The sequence below is a fragment of the Elephas maximus genome, chromosome 7, assembly GCF_024166365.1.
Source record: "Elephas maximus indicus isolate mEleMax1 chromosome 7, mEleMax1 primary haplotype, whole genome shotgun sequence".
Lineage (NCBI taxonomy): Eukaryota > Metazoa > Chordata > Mammalia > Proboscidea > Elephantidae > Elephas > Elephas maximus.
In genome coordinates this window covers 107,966,259-107,987,322 of record NC_064825.1, presented here as the reverse complement: position 1 = coordinate 107,987,322, position 21,064 = coordinate 107,966,259, and the positions used below count along the sequence as shown (strand labels likewise).

Below are 21,064 nucleotides of genomic sequence, written 5' to 3'. Positions count from 1 at the left end.
TAATTTAATTCTTCTGTGTAAAAAAATAGAACTTATCACCTACATGTATTTCAGCAACAGAAATGGCTACAAAAGTCCTATTTTCTCCTATACTTTAGCTATAAAATTTATTACATGAATTTGCCTTATTAATACAAATAAATATTTATTAGAGTAAAATAGCATCCTGAGATGAACTCTTATATGAATAATATACATAAAAGTATTCTCAGTCCAAGGGAGTTTTATAAAACTGAATAAGGAGAATTGGTTATGCAAATGTTAAGCTGTGAACAAAATGACTGGTGGTTTGAACCTACTCAGTGGCTCCTGGGCAGAAGGACCTGGAAATCTGCTTCCCTAAAGATATTGTTGTTGTCAAGGAAACACTATGGGACATTTCTACTCTGTCCCATGGTGTTCCTATGAGTCAAAAATGATTCCACAGCTCCCAAAAACAGCAGCATAAAACTGAATGAATTAAGGGATTTTCAAATTTGTATTTTAAAATATAAACTAATCAATTCATTTATTTATTCATTATTATATCTAAAAGTATTTATTGAATACCTACTATATGACAGACACTTTTATCATCCTGGGCAATAATTCTAAAAGTATATGTGTGCTGAGGAACCTTATTAGAAAAGTAAAAAAGGAGAAAAAATAAGCTGATGACTGACAGTGATAAACACTGCTATCAATATGCCCTATTAATACAATTTAAAAGGTTTTTATAATTAAGGGCTTCATTACACATTTGATATTTAAGTTTGTTTTCTAAAATATTTAATCATAGAGAATATGACAATCATTTAATAAAATCAAGTCATATGGAAATCTGAATCAAGAAAAAATTAGTATCAACTTTGTTATGTCAACCAATGGTTAAGATATTTAGATCATTTAAAACTATCTTTTCAAACTACTTTTATATAGTTTTGTTTTTTTTTTTTTTTACTTGAGTAAATGGACATGTGAAAACATGGAACTTACCCTACAACTCATAAACCTCCATTTGGTGAGTACCCAGTTCATACTGAGTAAAGAGACTACAATTGCCAGAACGCCTTCAGTATAAGATAGTACCTGCTTACCTCATGAGACATAAGAGAATCAGAACAAAAATGCATATAAATAAACATAAATACAGAGAAGGAAGTTTGAACAGATGTGCAAAATTCTTCAGAGACTTCAATGAATTAATAAACAAAAGAAGTCCACTGGATTTAGCAAATAACAGGTTACTGACGCCATTCAAAAGAAAGTTATTTGTGGTAAAGACACACTACAGAATGTTGTTTTTGTTAGTTGCCATCAAGTCGACTCTGACTTGTGGTAATCTTATGTATAACAGAACAAAATCTTGCCTGGGCCTGAGGCATCTTCATAATCATTGGGTTCTCAAATATATAGTGGTTTCTACCCAAAAATCTGTATCCAATTACTTCCCTCTATAGAAAATAATTCTAATAAGCTCATTTTAGCTCTTAAAATATTTATTTTATATAACACAAATGCATGTCTTATACAAGAACCACCAAGAACAACTGTTGTCCTTAAGTCAATTTTGCCTGTCAGCTTTCTAGTCCTCCCTGGTCCGTTAAAAAAAAAAAAAAATTCTACTACTTTAGCAGCCTATGTTGTTTGTTTATATTTATCAAATTATCACCAGAGGAGAACTAGATGACAGAACAGTGATGTTTGTACCTGTGAACTTTATACCCTTCTTACTAAAACAATCAATTAAGATGTCCCTCCTAGTCTGAAAAAGTCTTATACATTCTGCAGCTTCAAGTAGTTATTGTGGAGAAGGTGAAGGTCAATGCCACATCGCATATTTATGGTTAAGGGTCAGGATTTGGAGAAAGCTTATAAACTAAAGGTCAAGACACCCACCCTACCCCGACACCCTCATTGTTCCATAGCAACATGGGAAAACTACTAGACATATAAACCAAAACCAAACCTACTGCTATCGAGTCAATTCTGACTCATAATGACTCTGTCGGAGAGAGTAGAGATGCCCCGTATGGTTTCCAAGGTTGTAAATCTTTACAGAAGCAGACTACCGCATATTTTTCCCTTGGATAGGCTGGTGGGTTTGAAATTTGACCTTTTGGTTAGCAGCTGAGCACTTTAACCACTGTGCCATGAGGGCCCCTAGGCATATAGTGGATGTGTATCCCATAAGATGATCTTTCCCCCATTGTTTTCTCAATTTATGGGTTCAGTGTGTGTGGTCTTTAAATGAATGATAAATATTATGAACTTTGATGCCAAAGTTTGGATTTAGGTATCAGCTGTGTATAGGAGTGCTAAGAAATGCCAGGTGCTCATTACCTGAAGATCTTAGATTCCAGGGGGAGGTTCAACCTCTCTGGTTGAGAAAGTTAGGGTGAAGTAGCAAGCCGGTGATTTCCTAGGCAAACTTGAAAGAGCTCCTGGGGTACTAGAAAATGATGCCTGCTTATAGTTATTGTATTTGTAAAAGTTGAATGATTCTCTTTTGGATTGAATTGTATCCTCCCAAAATGTGTGTCAATTTGGCTAGGCCATAATTCTTAGTATTTTGTGGTTGTCTACCATTTTGTCATCTGATATGATCTTTCTATGTGTTGTAAATCCTTCCTCTATGATGTTAATGAGGCAGGGTTACAGACAGTTATGTTAATGAGGCAGGAAACAGTCTACAAGATTAGATTGTGTCTTGAGTCAATCTCTTTTGAGATATCAAAGAGAGAAGTGAGTAGAGAGGCAGAGTGACCTCCCACCAAGAAGAATGAAGACCTAGGAGAGGAGCATGTCCTTTGGACTCAGGATCTCTGCACTGACGAGCTGTCAGACTAGGGGAAGATCCATGACAAGGCCCTTCCCCCAGAGCCAACAAAGAAAGAATGGATTCCCTTGGAGCTGGCGTCCTGAATTTGGACTCCTGGCCTCCTAAATTGTGAGAGAATAAATTTGCATTTGTTAAAGGCATTCACTTGTTATAACAGCACTAGATAACTCAGACAGAATCTGGTACCAGAAGAGTGGTGTGCTGATTTAACGGATACATAAAATGTGGAAGTGGTTTTGAAAATGTGAATGGGTAGAGGCTGGAAGAGTTTTAAAGTGCCTAGTTTTAGTAGTAAAAGCCTAGATTGTCTTGAAGAGACTGTTGGTGGAATTATGGACATCAAAGGCAATTCTGGTGAGGGCTCAGAAGAAAGTGAACAGAGCTATAATACTGGAGACTGCACAGATGGTGAGAAGCAACATCAGGGACATGGCAGCAGCAGAACCAGAAGACCCTCAAGAAACAGTGCTGGAACTGACTCACATAGCAAGAGAGATGAGTGCCTTCAGGCAGAAGACTTTCTGGTGGAGTAAGGTGCCTCTGGGCACTTATTGGTGGAGTTACAGAGCTTTGGAACACTTGCCCCCAGCAGGGCAGAGATGGGCTGTGAGGTCCAACCAAGGGGCTGAGAGGCCAAGAAACCAGGAAACAGAAGCTGATGAGACAAGGAACACATGAAGCAGAGCTGCCTCAGTCTCAATGGGTAGGACAATGACCTCTGAAGTCTCAAACAGTGGAGCCATGACCTGTGAGGTTTCAATGGGTTGGGCCACAGCCTCCTAGGTTTCAAAGTCAGATCTTCAACAACTCTGTTCCCGAGTGTGGTGCTGCCTTTCAAGAGTGCCAGGGGAATGGGGCCATATCTACTGCTCAAACCTGAGGGGGTGAGGCTGCCATGCCCAAGGGGCAGAAGAATGGGGACTGCCAGGGATGATAGGGTGCAGTTGCCACTCAGATGGACTAGGAGAATGGAGCTTCCCACATCTGAGGTACAGAGGTGCCATTCCAGTGGGCCTGGAAGGTGGATCTGAAACCCACCTTCTCCCAGAATCCAGAGAGTGTGGCCAACACCCAGAGTCTGAATAGCAGGGCCATTGCCTAAACTGTCCCAGAGAATGGAGGATTGTTTTACAGCCTCGAGAATTAATGTAATGTGTTCTGCTGACTTACTAGGTGCCTGTTATCCCTTCTTTCCCTCCAAGTTCTCCAATTTGTAATGGAAATGTCTAGCTTGTGCCTGTTCCATCATTGTACTTGGAGGCAGATTATATTTTAGATATCACAGATGAAGAATTTCGGAATTTTGGACTTTGAGTTGATTTAAAACTTTTGCTATGATATGAGGGGGTGAATGTGTTTAACAAGTGACAAGAACATGAAATTTTGAGTGCCAAATGGTGGAATACTATGGATTGCATTGTGTTTCCCAAAAATATGTGTCAACTTGGCTAGGCCCTGATTCTCAGTATTGTGTGATTGCCCACCATTTTGTCATCTGATATGATTTTCCTATGTGTTGTAAATTTCATCTCTATGATGTTAGTGAGGCAGGATTTGAGGCAGTTTTGTTAATGAGGCAGGACACAATCTACAAGATTAAGTTAAAGAGAGAAGCAAGCTGATAGATAAAGAGACCTCCTACCACGAAGAATGAAGAATCAGGAGGGGAGCAAGTCCTTTGGACCTGAGGTCTCTGCTCTGAGAAGTTATTAGACCAGAGGAAGATTAATGACAAGGACCTTTCCCCAGAGCTGACAGAGAAAGAAAGCCTTTCCTTGAAGCTGGTGTACTGACTTTGGACTTCTCGCCTCCTACACTTTGAAAGAATAAGTTCCTCTTTGTTAAAGCCATTCACTTGTGGTATTTCTCTTCTAGCTCCACTAGTTAACTAAGACTGATTCTGAAATATACAATAATATAGGTTTCTGTTGAGTCCAAAAGCATTAAAGATAAATGGAAAATTCATTTATGTGTTTAAGATCCCCATCTCTTTCATAGCCTTTATCATTTGATAGAAGTTAAAGTTACACATTTGAGTATGCTGTCAGATTTTAAGATCATACACATATTTTAAAGATAAATTCAGTGCAAAACTCTCCAAAAACTTCCTTAGAAAATAGACCCAAACTAAACCAAGCCCAGTGCCGTCAAGTCAATGCCAACTCATAGTGACCCTATAGGACAGAGTACAACTGCCCCGTAGAGTTTCCAAGGAGCACCTGGCAGATATGAACTGCCAACCCTTTGGTTAGTAGCTGTAGCACTTCACCACTATGTCACCAGGGTTTCCAAGAAGGTTAATTAATGTATATAATTATAATGCAGACTTCGGTCAAGAAAAATTGAGATAAAGCTGCTTTTAAGTTTTCTGGTTGAAAGTAGCTTTATCTGTCTGGTATGGCAATATTGTTCTTTATGAGTACATAGACTTTAACGTTTGTAAGATGGAAATTTAAGAAGCCCTAGTGGTGCAATGGTTAAGCACTCACGTGCCAACCCAATGTTAGGCAGTGTGAACCCACCAGCTGCTCCACAGAAGAAAAGAGCTGGTAATATGATCCTATAAAGATTACAGCCTACTGAACCTATGTGGCAGTTCTAGTATGTCAGAATCAACTTACCACACAACAACAATAACAACAAGATAAACTTAAGCTTTAAAATATATTTAAAAAACCATGACCATACTACTAATGTGAGGCCTGTGTTAATAATCAGTGCATATTTAGTATTATTTGTACTTGTAGAATTTAATATCAGTTAGTGTATTATAGCAGTAGCCTTATTGTTCCTCTTTGTATATGTGATAAATTAATTTAGAACTACAAATTTAAGTTGAAGTCTAAGTTATTACTATTGCAGTATTTAAGAAATCTTAAGATTAACTCTACTTAAAAGTTATTTTATTAAATTTATATGAATTATATGTTTCTAATTGTTAATTCAGTGAGTTGATGACAAAGTGAAATAAAATGTTTAATTTCAATTTAAATATTTGAAAGCTTTTAATTAAGTAACTTTTTGAATGAGACCGATTTTTATGCAAAGACCCCTAAGAAGTGACTGCTAAAATCTAGATACACAAAAAGAAAATAAGCTTTGTATTATTAACATGTCTTGGAAGAAGTACAGCCAGAGTGCTCTTGGAAATGAGGATGGTGAGACTTTATCTCACATACTTTGGACATGTTTTCAGGAGGAACCAGGCCCTAGAGAAGGAGGATATCACATTTGGTAAAGTAGAGGGTAATTGAAAAAGAGGAAGACCCTTGAAGAGATGTGGTGATGGTTAAGGTTGTGTGTCAACTTGGCTGGGCATGATTCTCAGTGGTTTGGCAGTTATGATGTAGGTTGGCAGTCATATAATGTTGTGATCATTTCCATGATCAGATCTGATATAATATGATCACCTCCATGATGGGATTTACTGTGAGTAGCCAATTAGTTGAAAGGGAGTTTCACTGGGCATGTGACCTATATCTAATATAGGTGGACATTCTGGCAAGGCTCAGGGCTTTTGCTGGCTCTGGATCCTGTAGCTGGCTCCTGTTCGTCTGATCTCTGGTTCTTGGGACTTAAGCTAGCAGCTTACCTGCAGTCTTTTCTTTGTAGCCTGTGAGCAAGAGCCCTGCTCTCTGACCTGTCAATCTTGGGTTCGTTAGCTCCTGTTGCTACGGGAATTAGGAGAAGCCTGAATCTGTCTCTCAGACTTAGGAAGTTCCAGCCCCTACAACCAAACGAGCCATTTCCTTCATATAAATCTCTCTCTATATATTCGTACACTTTTTTTAATTTTTTTCCTAGTTTTGCTTCTCTAGAGAACACAGCCTAAGAAGGATGGATTGACACACTGGCTGAAACCACAGGCTCAAACATAGCAACCACTGTGCAGGTGGCAAAGGACCAGGCCATGTTTCATTCTGTTGTACATTGGGTCATTCTGAGTTGGACCCTTCTCAAAGGCACCTAACAGCAACAAAAACTTTATTAACAGTTTTAAGGTTTAAAAATATGTGGCCTTAATAATGGAATAAATATTGAATAGCAATTGGGATTGCCTGTTTATGGACTATGTGACAGATATAAATGAGATAAATATACAAGGCTTCATATTAGATGGTCAGACTAGAATATACTTGTGTAAAGAGAGGATATCAGTCTTACTTCAACAAATGATGTGTTTCTTATATACTGTAAACTGACCTTTGTTTTTTCAGAAAAATGGAAGATCTTCTTAACCAGCTGTTGAAGGAATGGGGTGACTTTTGGGTAAAACATACAGGAAAAAATGAACAAAAACAATAATTTATCAGGAAGGTAATTCTGAATCTTAATTTTCTTGACCCTCCTCATAAATCAGGGAGAAAGTAACGCAAATCTCCCCTTCTTGTGTATCCTTTGAGTATTTCTGCCATGAAGGGTAAGATATGGAATTAAGGTTATCATCTGGGATGCCATATATAAAATCTTAGGAATTCAGTATACCAAAGATAATATGAATACTTTTTAAAGTACTTTTGATTTACTTTATTAAATAAAACTTTCAACCATTCAAAAACACATTGAATAAGGGTAGTTTTGTATCAATACACCCTAGAAGAAACGGACACAAAATGTATTTAAAAAAAATAAATAAATTTTGCCTTTGAGTCGATTCCTACTCATAACAACAAAATGTAATAGTCAATAGAAATTCACTGAAGAGAGTTTAATAATTCTTGAGTATATCTACTTCCAAACATGTCCCAAGTATTAATCACTCATTCACATCAAGGAAGAATTTGAGTCTACTGTTAACTAGAAAAATCTAACTTTATGATGATGGGAGTAGAACTTGCCTCCTATTTTATATGTGAGAATGACTCCCCACAATTACCTTGTCTTGTATACAGTTAGATAGGTCCTTACACTCAAAGCAAAAATTGTAGACGCATAGGTAAAAAAAAAAAAAAAAAAGGAACAATACATCACTCCAGTTAAGATGGACCTTATGATATACTTAGGGAAAAAAAAAGTTGCTAAAATTTTCTTAAGACAATTTCATTAAAAATAACAATAATAATAAAAACTTGTAAAGTATAACTTTAGAGAAATAGATATTAGGATTTTTCTGATTTATTCGATAAAATATATATTTAAACACAATACACATGACTTGTGAGCACATAGTTGAAGCTGTATTTAGAAAAAATTAATTTAGAAATAAAAAAAGAAATTTAAATCAATAATTTGAGCTTCCCAAAGCAGAGGAAGAGAAGAAAAAAAAAAAAAAAAAAACACCAGAGCAGAAATCAATGAAATTGATAATAGAGTATAATACAGCAAAGCAAACCAAAAACAGTTCCTTCAAAAACGTTAAATTGTTAAACTACTAGGCACACTATCCAAGAAAAAAAAGAATATCAAGTCATCAAGAATGAAAAAGGGGACATCATCATCTGATGCTAAAAGAATAATAATGGAATATTACCAAAAATTTCATGTGACTAAATGACTAAGTGACTAAGGTTGAGTTAAAATGGAACTGGTTAAGAATTTATTAATTCTATTTATATATTCAGGATTGTATTCAAGTCAATCCCTCTACTTCTTGGCAGTGTGTCTACTGTGAAGTCATTTAACAGATTAAACCCTTGCTTTCCTCATCAGAAACATGGAAATAATAATAATGTCAAACCCAAGGACTAGTGTAGGGGATTAATTGGGAATTTAATCTGAAGAAGTTTAGTACAGTATTGGATTCACTTTGAGATTCTCCTTGAGTATGGACACTCAATGAGATTTATTTCATCTTTTTTCACCTGTAAATTTAGTCCAGAAATGCTGTTCTAGACACCCATTATAGACTGATAGTAACAGACAGTAATTCCAAATACCCAAGGAAAAAAAAAAAAGTTGAACTCATAAAAGGAAACTTGTTTTGGTTATCTATTTTCTTATTTGCTCTGGCAAGAGTATTTCTAGAATACTAGGCAGTTTCTCATTAACTTCCCTTGGAGCTGAATTGTAGGTTAAATTTACTCAGATACACATGGATGAAGGGAAAGACCAAATTTGGTAGTCTTCTATGTATTCCTTTGGAATAAGCTAAAAATACCAAGAGAGAAGCAATGTAGATAGTCAATTAAAAATTCTTTACTCTGACTTTGGTGAAGGACTTTAAAAGAACATGGAGAGCAGAAACCACATTATGATGTAAGCTCCACATGTCAGATTCCATCAGCTTTGAAATATATGTGTATACATTTAGTGTCATATTTTTTTCTTTTGAGACTGAACTTCCTGTCTTTAGAGAATTGACTACACATTTAATACCTATATCTAATCCCCATAGTTCCCCAATCCTCTTGAAGGAAAACTAAATAAAACACCTCAGCATGTATTTGCTCAGAAGTTCTCTTAGATTTAACAAACAGGTAATTCAACTTTACACTGCATTTTTAAAAAAGATGAAATTTTTCTTTTTATTTTTTTAACGCCCAAGTGAACCCACTGCCATCGAGTCAACTCCAACTCACAGCACCCCAAATGAGAAACCCTAATATTAAAGAAAATGATAGACTACACAGGTAAGATACTCTCTGGGAAGGGCATTCTAAGGATTTGGTACTGTTATTCACTGGGGTGGAGAAATACCATATCTGCTATTAAATGGCATTAATTTGATATGTGTGCCATTCTTGTAACAAGAACAACCATTTGGTTCACGTTAGAAAATTATAAAATTCTTAAGTTTATAATGGATGTCAAAGTATTGTTTAGCTGTAATTGTCAAAATTTTTCCTACTTAGGGTTACATTTCACAAAAGCTATCTATGATGGTAACTATGCATTTTGGAGAGATGACTGTGCAGAGTGATTTTAAGGGAGAGAAAATAATATCCTTGAGATAAATCCACATGATTCTACAGAGAATCTGAGAGACTTCGGCAAGAATATTTCTGTCCTTTACTTTTGATTGTGGGCTGGCATACAAAGAAGGGAACAACCAACGTTATATTTGCAGAAGCTGAACTGTAAGCCTGTGGACTTAGGTGCTTTAAAAGCCCTCCAACCCAGCTTCGATACAATCGCTTGTTAAAACAAAATATACTTTCCAGTAGTACTCTAATTTTCCTCTTTTCTTCAGTCATTTCATTTACTATTCTATGTTATCCTAGGTTTTTATTTTTTTTTTTTCCATGTATAAATATCCTCATTGACATTTCACCTTCTTCCTGTAAAGTTTTGGAGAGGGAAACATTTACACTTGATCCAAAGTTTAAACAAAACATATTTGTAACAAATGACCAGAAAAAACTGTACCTCACTGACTGAGTTCATCCTGCTGGGATTAGCAGACACCCTGGAGCTACAGATCACCCTCTTTTTGCTCTTTTTTTGTGATTTACACACACACAGTCCTGGGGAATGTGGGGATGATCCTGCTAATCAGGGTGGACTCTCGACTTCACACACCCATGCATTTCTTCCTGGCTAACTTGTCCTTTGTGGATGTTTGCTACTCATCCACCATCACCCCAAAGATGCTGGTAGATCTGTTGTCTGAGAAGAAAACCATCTCCTTTGCTGGCTGCTTCCTGCAGATGTATTTCTTTATCGCCCTGGCAACAATTGAATGCATCCTCTTTGGGTTAATGGCCTATGACCACTATGTGGCCATATGTAACCCACTCCTTTACTCCTTAATCATGTCCAGGACAGTCTTCCTTAAAATGGCGGCTGGGGCCTTTACAGCAGGATTGCTGAACTCCATGGTTAACACAAGTTATGTAAGCAGCTTACCATTGTGTGGTTCCAATATCATACATCACTTCTTCTGTGACAGCCCCCCTCTTTTTAAGCTCTCTTGTTCTGACACACGCCTGAATGAAAGCATTTTTTCCACTTTTGCTGGTGTGAATATGGTCAGTGCTCTGCTGGTCATCCTTACTTCCTACTCCTATATTCTCTTCACCATCTTTCGTATGCATTCAGGGGAGGGGAGGCGCAAAGCATTCTCAACTTCTGCCTCCCACTTGACTGCTATAATTTTGTTCTATGCAACCTCCATCTATACTTATCTGAGACCCAGTTCTAGCTACTCTCTGAGTCAGGATGAAGTGGCTTCCGTGTTCTACACAGTGGTGATCCCCATGCTGAACCCTCTGATCTACAGCCTCAGGAATAAGGAAGTAAAGAAGGCTTTATGGAATGTGATTACCAGGAAAAGAATTCCTTCATTTATGTGATTGCATGGGCAATTTTCCAAAATAAGTGGAGTATTTAACTAACCTTCAAAGCCTAGTTCAAGCATATTGGTGTTCATTAAAGTATTTTCAAAGTAAATACATTCTGTAAATACTCAAGTATCTATATCCAATCTTGGGTGATATAGATTCAAATACTAACACAGGACTACAGGACCTTCATCTTATAATTGTGCAACTTCACTGGGTCCTTACCAATACAGTTTATTCATAATGAAATCTTGGCCATGGAAATTAAGGGATTAAGTGTTTAGAAATAAAAGTCACAGTGTTAAAAGACCTACCAGGTAGAATATTTTGGACTATCCATTCATTGTTTCCCTTAAGTATTTATTTTCACCACTTTTAAAATAATTGTTTTCCATATGTCATATATTTAAAAAATGCTTTTATATTATAATGGATTTTCTTTTTTAATTTATTGATATTCCTCATGGAGAGAGTTGCTTAAATCAAATTTCAGAGCTATAGTTTTATTAAAATGCTAAACTGCCAAACATTTATTTCTCTTTTCCCACCTATGTTTACATGTACATTAATTAAAGAATACATATGAGTTTGTTTAAAGATATGCCATCAAGAAAACTGCTGACTGATTAAAATTCATCAATTATAGTACTCTTTCCATCTTACCCTTCTCCTCAAAAAATTCTAAGACTTTTTCTCCCTTTCTCTATCTTGGATTCAAACATACACAAAATCACACACAAAAGCACCCAAGTACTACAAAGAGTTCAGTGGGGCATAGTTCCAAAGGACGTAGATAAATATTCAGTGGATGACTATGACCCTAATTCTTTAGAACTGGCTTTTAATTTTTCTTTTCATAGAATTCTTTCCTCAATTATCAAAAAAACTTGAAATTAATCTCAATAGTAATGCTAAGCATTATTAATATGAAGGTAGGCATGTATTAAGGGAATCAAATATGTGATTAAAATATTGCACAAACAAATGGTAATTTTCGTGTATTGAATTGTGCCCCCCCAAAATATGTGTCCACTTGGTTAGGCCATGATTTCCAGTATTGTGTGGTTCTCCTCTATTTCGTGACTGTAATTTTATGTTAAAGAGGATTAGGGTAGGATTGTAACACCCTTACCCAGGTTGCATCCCTGATCCAATATAAAGGCAGTTTCCCTGGGGTGTGGCCTGTACCACCTTTTATCTTACAAGACAAAAAAAGGAAAGGGAAGTAAGCAGAGAGGGGAAACTCATACCACCAAGAAAGCAGTGCCAGGATCCTTTGGACATAGGGTCCCTCTGCAAAGAAGTCCCTAGTCCGGGGGAAGATTGATGAGAAGGCCGACGGATAGAGAAAACCTTCCCCTGGAACCAACACCCTGAATTTGGGCTTTTAGCCTATTTTACTGTGAGGAAATAAACTTCCTTTTATTAAAGACATCCACTTGCGATATTCCTGTTATCGCAGCACTAGATGACTAAGACACTAATATTATGTTCCTTCTGATGTAACATTTAGGAATAGGAACAATTTGGAGATGAAATTCAGTTATTCTAATACTTAGGGCTTTAGATACATTTTGTTTTGATTTATGCTCATCAAAAGACTTCACCAAAAGAGTAAAAAGAGAATCTACAGACTGAGAAAAAAAAAATTGGCTATTTCAAAGCAGACAAAGGTCTAATGTCTAAAATCTACAGGAAAATCCAACACCTCTACAACAGAAAGACAAATAATCCAATTAAAAAAATGGGCAAAGGAAATGAACAGACACCTCACCAAAGAAGACATTCATGTGGTCAACAGATACATGAGGAAATGCTCATGATCACTAGCCATTAAAGAAATGCAAATGAAAACCACAGTGAGAAACCATCTCACCCCAGTATTACTAGCATGAATCCAAAAAATAGGAAATAACGAATATTGGAGAGGCTACAGGGATATCAGAACTCTTATGCAGTGCTGGTGGGAATGCAAAACGATAAAACCATTTTGAAAAAGTATATGGTGCTTCCTTAGAAAGCTAGAAACTGAAATACCATATGATCCAGCAATTCTACTTCTAGGAATGTATCCTAGAGAAATAAGAGTTGTCACAAGAATAGACAGATGCACACTCATGCTCATTGCAACATTGTTCAAAATAACAAAAAGATGGAAACAAACTAGATGCCATTATTAGATTAATGGGTTAACAAACTACTGTACCTGCACACAATGTAGTATTAGGAAAAGATAAAGAACAATGACAAATCTGCAAAGCATCTCCTTACATGGATAAATCTGGAGGGCATTATGCTGAGTGAAATAAGTGAAAAACAAAAGGACAAATATTGTACGAGACCACTACTGTAAAAACTCATGAAAACGTTTACACACAAAAAAGAAACGATCTTTGGTGGTTAGGAGGAAGGGGAAGATGTGGGGATGAAAAACACTAAATAGACAGTAGATAAGTAATAACTTTGGTGAAGGGTAAGACAATATGTAATACTGGGGAAGCCAGCACAACTTGTACAAGGCAAGATCATGGAAGCTCCCTAGACACATACTAACTCCCAGAAGGATCAAATTGCTGGGCTGATGGCTATGGGGACCATGGCCTTGGGGAACATCTAGCTCATTGGCATAACATAGTTTATAAAGAAAATGTTCTGCATTCTACTTTGGTACTCAGTGTCTGGGGTCTTAAAAGCCTGCGAGCAAGGGAGAATGAAGAAAACTAAAAATACAAGGGAAAGATTAGTCCAAAGGACTAATGGTCTGCAACTACCATGGCCTCTACCAAAATGAATCTAGTACAATTAGATGGTGCCCAGCGACCACCACTGACTGCTCTGACAGGGATCACAATAGAGGGCTCTGGACTGAGCAGGAGAAAAATGTAGAACAAATTTGTAACTCATAAAAAAAAAAAACAAAAAAAAACAGACTTACTGGTCTGACAGAGACTGGAGAAACCCCAAAATATGGCCCCGGACACCATATTAGCTCAGTAATGAAGTCACTCCCAAGGTTCACCCCTCAGCCAAAGCTTAGAGAGTCTCACAAAAAAAAAAAAAAGAGACTAAAAGGGCACACCAGCCCCAGTGCAAGGACTAGAAGTCAGGAGGGAACAGGAAAGCTGGTAACAGGGAACCCAAGTTCAAGAAGGGGGTGTTAACATCTTGTGGGGTTGTTAACCAATGTCTTAAAAAATATGTGTCCTAACTGTTTAATGAGAAACTAGTTTGTTCTGTAAAACCTTAATCTAAAGTATAGTAAAAAAAATATTCTGAAAAAAAGGAGAAAATGATGAACATTGTCGACAGAAATTGAAGATTTTTGAAGAAAATGATAGACATGGTTAAGATTTATCTCAAAAACTCTTCTGCGTTTCTGAATCAGGCTACAAGCCCTCGACCTCAGAATTAGTACCAATATTTTTAACTGCATGAGTTGTTAAATGAACAAATAAACAAAAGAAAATAAATAAAATGCAATTTATTAACTGAGTTTGTGTTGAGAAATGTCAAAATTTATTAATATAATTATAGGAGAAGCAGTAAGGTTAAAAAAAAAAAAAAAAAGACAAATTCAGAGGGAGTAATAGAAGGTTTATTTTCCGGGGAAACAGAATGCTTATATAAGTACTGTGAAAAAAGTAAAAGAAAATTTAAAGTTTCATTTCACAAATCATAAAATTATTATGCCCAAATCATGTGTTACAGAAGATGATGGACTATCAGAATCATTTGAGACCTAGATCTGGTGAGCATTATCTGAAGACAAAAAAGAAAAAATTAAGGAAAAAATGTTACAGATATAAACCAAAAAACCAAACCCAGTGCTGTCGAGTCAATTCCGACTCATAGCGACCCTAGAGGACAGTAAAACTGCCCCATAGAGCTTCCAAGGAGTGCCTGGCGGATTTGAACTGCCGTCCATTTGGTTAGCAGCCTTAGCACTTAACCACTATACTACCAGGGTTTCCGGTACAGATATAATAGCAGATATACCTATGGTTAATTGCAATGGCATAGTTTTATTCCCCAATTGTAATTTTCTAGCTCACCGTGGACTCTTAAAATGTCATCAAAGATCAGAAAAAGAGCGACAAAGAAGTTTCTATTTTTTAAATGGACCATTGCTAGTGATTTTCTATTTTTTAATTTTGATTTTTTTCCTACAACAATAATACATATTAGATTTTCCCTTAGGCGTAGGCTGATAGCTTCATATAAGACTCATAAGAAGTATCTATTTAATATTGATTTTCCTAACCCTAAATAATAAATTTGATGTGAAAGAACACATAGGATTTTAAAGACACCAACATGCTTCTGTAAACACGGGTGGTGTAGTGGTTAAGAGCTGTAGCTGCTAACCAACAGGTCGGCAGTTTGAGTCCACCAGACACTCCTTGGAAATTCTATGGGGCAGTGCTACTCTGTACCATAGGGTCGCTGTGAGTCGGAATCCACTCGATGGCAATGGATTTGGTTTTGTTTTGATTTTAATTAACATCCCTTGATATCAATGTCTGAACCACTAAGAGCAGACTTTCTCCAAAGGTTGTGCCAGGACACATTTCACAAATGCTCTGTGATACATTATTTCCCAATTTTACTTTTCTTATCAAAGATGTCATTTTAATTCTGTCATCTGTATCCTATTTCAGAAATCAGCATTTTTCATATCAGGGATGTTGATTGTTTAACTGAATCCATTCCTGGTCTGGGTTCAATGTTTTTTTTTTCTGATGTTGCATCCTTGGGCTTGTGAGTGGAGTAAGGAATAAAATAACAGCACTAGTAACAATGTTATCTTACTTTTTTTTTTCTGTTTTGCATTTTGCTACTTAATTTTGAGAACTGCACTTTTACAAAAAAAAAATTTTAAAAGAAAATCTGCATTAATTAACATCTAAGTATATTTGGCTTAATTAACCATTACGCACGATACGACATCCTTATAAATGCTACTTCACAAATTATCTGGGATCCAAAAACTATCACTATTTATAAATTGCTTGATGGGGGAAAAAAATAAATAAATAACATGTTTGGTGTATGTGTGTGTGTTCTGTCTACTTAAAAACTCAAAAGTAAATGTGTTTCAGGTTATTCTTTAATTACGTCATTAATGACTTTTTAAACTTCCATTATATACACCTTTGGAGAGAAATGGTTAAAAGCCATTAATGATCTTTAACACTGCTTTTGTAACTGCTAAAGGTGTTCATACAACCTACAATCACTTTCATCCTTCCATTTCTACCACTGGTCAACTTTTTCTATTAGTTTCTATACCCTTAAATGCTCCACCTGCAACAAACTCTGTTTATCCCATGACATGCATATTTTCCTGATGACTGAGGCTCAAAGATGACTAAAGTGAATATGAGAACAGGGTAGAAGTAAAGAAAGTTGGTTTTGAAGTCCAATATATATCAGATTCAGTAGGAATACGTTCAGCCATAAACACTGGGTAGTCTGGTTTACTAGGCTTGGAATGGCCTCTCTTAATGTTGTTAGATGCTGTGGAGTTAGTTTTTGTATCATAGTGACGCCATGTGACAATGTAGAACTGCCTTTTAGAGTGTTCTAGACTGTAATCTTTACAGAAACAGAGCTCCAGGACTTTTCTGAGGAGTAGGTGGATGAGTTTGAACTGCCAACCTTCTGATTAGCAACCTTTGGGTTAGCAGCTGAACACTAAACTGTTGCGACTCCAAGCCTCCTTAGAATGGCCTCCAGGAGGATTCATATGGAATTCTTACAGGTGTTTCTGCAGCAGGTCTTACAGGGACAATGCTCTAAAATACTGATATAACTCTCAGTTCATGGATTATATGTCATACTTATTTTTTTTCTCACCTTCATTAGCTAAATTTAACCTCTTTATATAGAAAAAAGCAAAATGTCCTTTTTAAAACTTTACCACCACATTGTCGTACGGTAAATCAAATATCCAAATGACAAATTTTACAACATTTCCACTAATAGGATATCCACTAAAATCATTTGGAATGATTCGATGTGAATGATTTACATCTTCTTCCCAATTTATTTAGTAATTCAATAATTTGTTTATGTAAGTATGTACTTACAGATATTTATTTTATACTTTGGGTTATAATCCAGTACTACTTCAGTTATTTTGTCTCTCAGGTTGTTTCAGTTTGTCCATTGGGAGCTCTTTAAGTTGACTCCTGTGCACCTTTGACATACCTGCCTCAATGTTCATTGCTTTTTTGTTTGTTATTTCATTGGATTTTTAAGCTTTTCTTCTTTTTCACAATAAAATGTGCTCCAGATTCATCTTGCATATTTCCTGCCCTAGACCTAGAGTCAGCCATTTCTCCAAAGAAATCTTGTTCCTTAAATTGGAAACCGAAATTAGAAACCAAGATCTGGGAACTAGTTGTGCACATGGCTCCTGGAATATCATTAGTTCTGTTGTTGTTGTTGTTAGGTGCCGTTGAGTCAGTTCCAACTCATAGCAACCCTGTGCACAGCAGAACGAAACACTGCCAGGTCCTGAGCCATCCTTACAATCGTTGTTATGCTTGAGCACATTGTTGCAGCCACTGTGTCAATCCACCTCATTGAGGATCTCCCTCTTTTCCGCTGACTCTGTACTCTGCTAAGCATGATGTCCTTCTCCAGGGACTGATCCCTCCTGAAAACATCAGGAAGAAGGACCCGGCAGTCTGCTTCTGAAAAGCATTAGCCAGTGAAAACCTTATGATCATTAGTTCTAGGCCCTCTCAAATGACAGAGCAAGAAAATATCTGCGTGCATATTGTGTGTATATGTGAGTGTGTGTGTGCGTGTATGTATTATTTCCATTTGTAACCATCAATATCCATATTAAGCTAAACATTAGTCCATACTGTCTAACTCTATTACCACATATATCACAGCAGTATTTTTCATAATAAAGACAGAAAACAACTCAGATGTTTACCAATTGTGAACATAAACAAAATAAGGTTTATCTGTATAATGAAATATTGTTCAGCAATAAAAAGGAATGAAGTAAAGATAAATGCTGCAACTGTAAATTAAAAAACAGAAACAAAAAACTATGCTACGTAAAGGATGGCACTTGCAAACACATACACACAAAACATATTTATGATTCGATTTATATGAAATGTCCAGAGGGGACAGAAAATAGATTACCAAGGGCTTAGGAAGGGAAGGAGGTAGAAAGGATGAGGCATGACTACAAACGGGTATTGATGAAGTGTTTTAAAATTAGATCATAGTGATGGTTTCACGACTCCATTTTAATAGGTACATTTTATGTGATTTATATCTTGAAAAGTTGTAAAACACAAAAAGACATTAGATATGTAATCCAGTTGTGGGGGTAGAAATTCAAGCTGTTTAAATTTTGATTTACAAGTAAATGTGCACAGTAATTATCCTTTTCCATTTGAATTGGACCCATTGTAGCAATGATGCAATGCCTAGTCCCATAAATGCTGAACAACTTTTTCACATTTTTTCACAGGTTTACCTTACAATAGAAGTTTATGTGAAAATACAGTCCCATGGATATTTTCTTAATATTCCTATCTATCTATCTGTCATCTGTCTGTCTGTCTATTTTCCTGTCTAACATCTATCATCGTCTTCATGTATTTCTTTTAGATTTAAGGCCAGTATCTTGCTGAATAGCTGGAAACCTAGAGTCGTGTCCACTAAGTCAGGAACAAGTTAAAGATCTCTACCATTCATGACCTTATTCTGAAAGGTCTTTCTTTTTCTAATGCACTAGAATTCCCATAAAAGTTCACAGACTCCTGCACGTTTTCCCAGGTAGACTATCTCCTTGCTAGACCAAGGGTTATATTTGGTGATCTGATATGTACTATGGAGATACGAGCAAAGTTATTGATTGACTCATGTTATGAACCAATGCAGGCTGACGGGAATGGTTCTTGAGGAAAATTTGCATGAATTTGTGATGCAACGGCTTTCAGGACAGATATTTAATGAGAAATTCACAAATGTGTGGAATTGACAGCATGCCCCAATTTTTTTTTCTGGAATGAGTTGGAAAGATTTCTCCTGAGATATGCCGTCTTCTACCCCAGTCTATTATTAAGCCTTAAAAGAGATTTCAATATTTTATTTTTTAATAGATGTTAGAATAAATGGCATACAAATTTGCTTTAAATAATTAAGGTAGGAGCAAGAAGGTATATGAAAAGCAGTAATAATAATAATAGAAAACCAGAAATATCAATGGGGTTTTTAAATTGTGTATTTTATTTTATTCCACACAACTATGATACGGTGGTGGTACTTGATTCAACTGAGGATTACAAAGGGCAACTAAACAGGTTTTTAAACATTCCAAAAAAATGTGATGAACCAGATTCATGAACTAATTCATATGCATTCTTTCTGCTTCAGCCTTCTCACACCATTTCTCTGCTACTGTTGTGTGATGGAGCCCTGGTGACACAGTGGTTAATAGCTTGGCTGCTAACCAAAGTTCAGCAGATCAAATCCACTCATTGCTCCTTGGAAACCCTATGGGATAGTTCTACTATGTCTTGTAGGGTTGCTGTGAGTTGGAATCAGCTTGATGGCAACAAGTTGGTATTGTGGGATATGCTCTCAGTAAAAATGCCAATGTCATTGTCAGAGGTATTGCCTTTCTGTGCAGGAGAATGGCTGTATCCTTAAATCCCTGCTGCACTTCAGAGACAAATCATCTCATATATAATGTGAATATTAGCATCTAGTTTTTTTTTGTCTGTCTTCAGTGAGAGTAGGCATGGGAGAGACATTATAATAGCTAGATTTCTCATTACAACCTCAGAATCCTTAATCAAACCCACCTAATCAAGACAGTGGGATATATTGCATGAAAAACAGGGTCTAACCCAGCAGCTGGATTCAGGGAACAACTTGAAGCAAGCACTCCTATACAACATAGGACACTATCTCCTTGTCTCATTTCTCCTATTTAATGCACATCTCTTTAATTCTCCCCTATGTTCTTGAAGTTCTACCATAGTTAATATGGGAGGAGACATGGCCAACAACTCCCAAGCTTAAAAAATTATAGCTACAGTCTTAGTTCTTATTCAAATAGTCACGGGGAAGTTCTCTGACTGGACCATGTTGGGTATCCCTTGCATTGCCAAACTGATCAACTATGACCAGGTATAAGCAGTCATGTATTATATAATGACTATGTGCAAAGTGGAGCCCTGGTAGCACAGTGGTTAAGAGTTTAGCTGCTAACCCTAAAGGCCAGCAATTCAAATCCACCAACTTCTCCTTGGAAACGCTATGGGTAGTTTTACTGGTCCTACAGGGTTACTCTCCCACTTGTTTGTCAGTTTTTCGTAATGTGGGGGCTTGAATGTTGCTGTGACACTGGAAGCTGTGCCACCGGTATTCACATACCACCAGGGTTACCCAGGGAGGACAGGTTTCAGCTGAGCTTTCAGACTAAGGCAGACTGGGAAGAAGGACCTGGCAGTCTATATCTGAAAAGAATTAGCCACTGAAAACCTTATGAATAACAGTGGAACATTGTCTAATACCGTGCAAGAAGATGAGCCCCCCAGGTTGGAAGGCATTCAAAAAGCTACTGAGGAAGAGCCGCCTCCTCAAAATGGTGTAAATCTTAATTATGTGGGTGGAGTAAAGCTTTTGAGACCTGCATTTGCTGATGTGGCACAACTGAAAATGAGAAGAAACAGCTGAAAACCCATTAAAAATCAGAACAAGTAATATACGACGTATAAATCTAGAAAAATTGGAAATCATCAAAAATGAAATGGAACCCATACACATTGATATCCTAGGCATTAGTAAGCAAAAATGGAATGGTATGTGCCATTATGAATGGGACAATCATATAGTCTACTATGCTGGGAATGACAACTTGAAGAGGAATGATATGACATTCATTGTCAAAAAGAACATTTCAAGATCTATCCTGAAGTACAACACTGTCAGTGATATGATAATATCCGTACACCTACAAGGAAGACCAGTTAATATGACTATT

The 21,064-nt window shown here is 36.6% G+C and overlaps 1 pseudogene; it reads left to right on the top strand.

Annotated features, from left to right (window-relative positions):
- The first annotated feature begins 10,106 nt into the window (after positions 1–10,106).
- LOC126079494 (olfactory receptor 5F1-like) lies at positions 10,107–11,052 on the top strand (annotated as a pseudogene).
- Positions 11,053–21,064: the final 10,012 nt, after the last annotated feature.